General features: G+C 53.3%; 1 non-coding gene across 1 annotated transcript in view; it reads left to right on the top strand.

The window, feature by feature from the left end:
- Window positions 1–4,040: 4,040 nt before the first annotated feature.
- The window catches only part of LOC124745015, a 1,909-nt gene continuing 949 nt past the window's right edge, over window positions 4,041–5,000 (top strand). The window contains exon 1 of the ribosomal RNA XR_007010970.1: window positions 4,041–5,000. This exon is cut by the window's right edge and continues 949 nt beyond it. This is a non-coding gene — a ribosomal RNA (small subunit ribosomal RNA).

Here is a 5,000-nt window from a genome sequence, read left to right as displayed (position 1 = left end):
CACCCACAAAGCCTGCAGCCTCTGTCGACCATAGCACCCAATCTCCAGTGGCTCTGCCGCACGAAGCCGTGGACCGGCAATGACTCCACCCGCACCCGTTCGTGCACCACCCCAACCGCCAAACGCGCACCTCCAGCGGATGAACGGCGGACGTTTCCCGCACTCGTAAAGTGCAATCCACCCCTATAACGTGCGTTTCATGAAGAGTTATTGCCAATATGCGACATTCCCGCTGTCCCTATACATGAGCCGCGACCTGTACCACTTACGAGCGAGAGACGCGATCGCGTTGCTCACTGTACGGCGTCCGATACCGAGCCATCAGCATGTCGGTCCCCATGCGCGTTGCACTCGCACTCGCAGTCGCAAAAACGTGGGGCAAATATATTACGCGGAAGAGTTATAACAGACCGAGCCCCACTGCATGAGGGGAGTCTTTGTCACTAATGTACACAGATGGAACATTTTGGACTGGAACCAGATTACCCGTACACACGGCGCTGATTAGTAATCAATGCAGAGCCATCAAACTACAGAATATATATACAACTGTCCGTATACATGCTGAAAGAGTCTGCCCACAATGGGAACCACACGTCAGCCAGCCACTCTGATCACGCACCACTCTCTGCTTCTAACGGGCGCACATACAATATGTAAGCACCAGCATGGAACAACATCCAGTGCATCCTCTCCGCCACATTACACAATCCACACTATCACAACCAGACCAGGAGGTCCATGCGGAAAATACAATATCCCACCCTTTCGACATCCACCATTGCGCAGATCAGGCACCAACACCCACACATGTCCTATACAACGGTGCACCCAACATCACAATAGTACCTCCTGTCACAGCGCACAAACAATGACATGAGTCAAAGACACAGGTCTGACACAAGCATAGAATTGGAGCGCCGCCTCTAATAAGCCAAAGGTGCATCCTGACGTGACAAATCTGATCATGTCACAAGCATTCACTTACTATAATCACTATCAACGAACCTGCCGCCCCCGCCCCCCCCTACACCTTTCCTTACAACAACGTGTAACCTAACCTAACCTAACCTATGTTGTACCTTAACCTAACCTATGTTGTACCTTAACCTAACCTATGTTGTACCTTAACCTAACCTATGTTGTACCTTAACCTAACCTATGTTGTACCTTAACCTAACCTATGTTGTGCCTTAACCTAACCTATGTTGTGCCTTAACCTAACCTATGTTGTGCCTTAACCTAACCTATGTTGTGCCTTAACCTAACCTATGTTGTGCCTTAACCTAACCTATGTTGTGCCTTAACCTAACCTATGTTGTGCCTTAACCTAACCTATGTTGTGCCTTAACCTAACCTATGTTGTGCCTTAACCTAACCTATGTTGTGCCTTAACCTAACCCATGTTGTGCCTTAACCTAACCCATGTTGTGCCTTAACCTAACCCATGTTGTGCCTTAACCTAACCCATGTTGTGCCTTAACCTAACCCATGTTGTGCCTTAACCTAACCCATGTTGTGCCTTAACCTAACCCATGTTGTGCCTTAACCTAACCCATGTTGTGCCTTAACCTAACCCATGTTGTGCCTTAACCTAACCCATGTTGTGCCTTAACCTAACCCATGTTGTGCCTTAACCTAACCCATGTTGTGCCTTAACCTAACCCATGTTGTGCCTTAACCTAACCCATGTTGTGCCTTAACCTAACCCATGTTGTGCCTTAACCTAACCCATGTTGTGCCTTAACCTAACCCATGTTGTGCCTTAACCTAACCCATGTTGTGCCTTAACCTAACCCATGTTGTGCCTTAACCTAACCCATGTTGTGCCTTAACCTAACCCATGTTGTGCCTTAACCTAACCCATGTTGTGCCTTAACCTAACCCATGTTGTGCCTTAACCTAACCCATGTTGTGCCTTAACCTAACCCATGTTGTGCCTTAACCTAACCCATGTTGTGCCTTAACCTAACCCATGTTGTGCCTTAACCTAACCCATGTTGTGCCTTAACCTAACCCATGTTGTGCCTTAACCTAACCCATGTTGTGCCTTAACCTAACCCATGTTGTGCCTTAACCTAACCCATGTTGTGCCTTAACCTAACCCATGTTGTGCCTTAACCTAACCCATGTTGTGCCTTAACCTAACCCATGTCGTGCCTTAACCTAACCCATGTCGTGCCTTAACCTAACCCACGTCGTGCCTTAACCTAACCCACGTTGTCGCCTAACGTAACCCACGTTGTCGCCTAAACCTGCTCTGTAATTGTTATACGACTCGTTCAATTAGTGTAGTGTTGCCCACCCGCAACCCTCGCAATATAGTTCGCTACTCGCACTCCCCGCTCCCCTGTGTATCGCTTCATGTTAAACACCTTGCAAGTCTTGCTCACTTTCCACATGCTCCTGCTGTACACTGTAATGTGGATGGCAGCAGGACGTACATGCCGCCCCTCCCCACGTCCCCACCTTGCCCCCTGCCTTCGCAAGCTGGTTGGTGAGAACTTTGCATGTTCAATGCCCTCCGCATGCGACGTACTCAGGCTACGTTGTGGTGCGGCCTGTGTCAACTGTCCGCTAATGTCGTACGCGTAAACCACAATCTGTACTGCACATTCGTCCTTATGTACTGAATGATACATCGTGGCACATGTGTGACCGTACAACGACTGCGCCCAAAAACGGCGGACCATACAGTGCAAATATTGTGCACGCAGCTACGTGTCGTCTCCCTATGAGAGCTGGATTGCAGTGTGGTACGCCATAGAGACGTGTGGGAGGAACGGACGCCGTGGATGGCGATCAGCATGAGCTGTCTGTTGATGTATTCGGACCTAGTCGTCTCTCCTCACACACCGTGATGGCATGGTGCACCGCGTTCCATATCTGCGACATGCTACAGAGGCCGGTTGACAGTCGTTCGAGCAATGGACATCGCATACGTACGGGGGCCACCTTCCACGTATTGTCTAGGCGTGCACATTTTGTTGCGTGTATGTGGGCAGACGTAGTGTGGCGTGACACCTGACACAGGCATGCAATAATCGTGGAAGTTGCAAATGGCGATGGACGCCTGCGTTTTCTGGTGAAGTTACGCAAATGAACAAATGGTAACCTGTTGTGGTGCGGTTGTTCTCGCTAGGGGTGAATCGGTGATGGCGACGATAGGTTGAGGTACTAACCGGTTGTTCCAGCGATACCCACCATGCCGACGAAACTGAACGGCATCTGGGTGTGAAGCGATACGCGGCGGTGGCTGGGTGGGACCGTCCCCGGCCGGTGAGGGGGCGCCTCCCGGCGTGCTGGCCGCGCGGTGCGTGGGCGCACGCGCTACAGCCGGCTGGTGGGGGCGGCCAGTGGCAGGCGCGCCGGCCGACGGACGCGGCAGGCGTCGCAGCTGCGCGCCGGCGCACCCTGCGCGCGGCGCCGTGCGGCCAAAGTAGGTCCTCGCGGGCCCGGTGCGAAGCGCGGTGGACATCTTCAGTGTGCTGGTCCGATTGAGGACTGTGTGCGTTGAGGATGCGCTGCCGCCCGGCGCTCGGCGCCGCGACGCCGTCTGCTGCTCGGTCGCCCCAGCGGTTCTCGCTGGTGGTTTGTATCGCAGCTGTGCGGATGTGTTGGCGCGTGCGCTGTGCTGGGAGAGTTCGCTTCGGCACCCAAGTGGGGCTTTTGTCCTTCTGTGGCGCTGGCGTTGGAGCTGCCGGTCACCGTAGGTGGCGCGTGTTGTCTCCCGCCGGCAATGCCACGACAGCACGCTCCCGGGCCTCTGTCGGCAGCGGCAAGCTCAGTTGGGAGCACGGGTGGTCGCACCGAAAGCGTCTACTCGCCTAACTCCGGGCGATTGCGCCTCTCTCGAACCCGACCAAGTACTTGGGACGGCGCTGCGCGCCGCCGGGACCTGAGAGGGTTTCGAGGTGTATTGTGCAGGGGAGCTCAGCCTCCTCCTGTTTGCAGAATGATTGAGCGGACGCTTGCGTGTTCGCGCGGGCCCCCGGGACACACTCCCGGGCGGCCGGCTGCTCAGCTCTAGTTGACGCAGCTCCCTGGTTGATCCTGCCAGTAGTCATATGCTTGTCTCAAAGATTAAGCCATGCATGTCTCAGTACAAGCCGCATTAAGGTGAAACCGCGAATGGCTCATTAAATCAGTTATGGTTCCTTAGATCGTACCCACGTTACTTGGATAACTGTGGTAATTCTAGAGCTAATACATGCAAACAGAGTCCCGACCAGAGATGGAAGGGACGCTTTTATTAGATCAAAACCAATCGGTCGGCTCGTCCGGTCCGTTTGCCTTGGTGACTCTGAATAACTTTGGGCTGATCGCACGGTCCTCGTACCGGCGACGCATCTTTCAAATGTCTGCCTTATCAACTGTCGATGGTAGGTTCTGCGCCTACCATGGTTGTAACGGGTAACGGGGAATCAGGGTTCGATTCCGGAGAGGGAGCCTGAGAAACGGCTACCACATCCAAGGAAGGCAGCAGGCGCGCAAATTACCCACTCCCGGCACGGGGAGGTAGTGACGAAAAATAACGATACGGGACTCATCCGAGGCCCCGTAATCGGAATGAGTACACTTTAAATCCTTTAACGAGTATCTATTGGAGGGCAAGTCTGGTGCCAGCAGCCGCGGTAATTCCAGCTCCAATAGCGTATATTAAAGTTGTTGCGGTTAAAAAGCTCGTAGTTGGATTTGTGTCCCACGCTGTTGGTTCACCGCCCGTCGGTGTTTAACTGGCATGTATCGTGGGACGTCCTGCCGGTGGGGCGAGCCGAAGGCGTGCGACCGCCCCGTGCGTGCTCGTGCGTCCCGAGGCGGACCCCGTTGAAATCCTACCAGGGTGCTCTTTATTGAGTGTCTCGGTGGGCCGGCACGTTTACTTTGAACAAATTAGAGTGCTTAAAGCAGGCAAGCCCGCCTGAATACTGTGTGCATGGAATAATGGAATAGGACCTCGGTTCTATTTTGTTGGTTTTCGGAACCCGAGGTAATGATTA

This window comes from Schistocerca piceifrons, unplaced genomic scaffold (genome assembly GCF_021461385.2).
Source record: "Schistocerca piceifrons isolate TAMUIC-IGC-003096 unplaced genomic scaffold, iqSchPice1.1 HiC_scaffold_312, whole genome shotgun sequence".
NCBI classification, from domain to species: domain Eukaryota; kingdom Metazoa; phylum Arthropoda; class Insecta; order Orthoptera; family Acrididae; genus Schistocerca; species Schistocerca piceifrons.
This window is presented reverse-complemented; position numbering and strand designations above follow the sequence as displayed.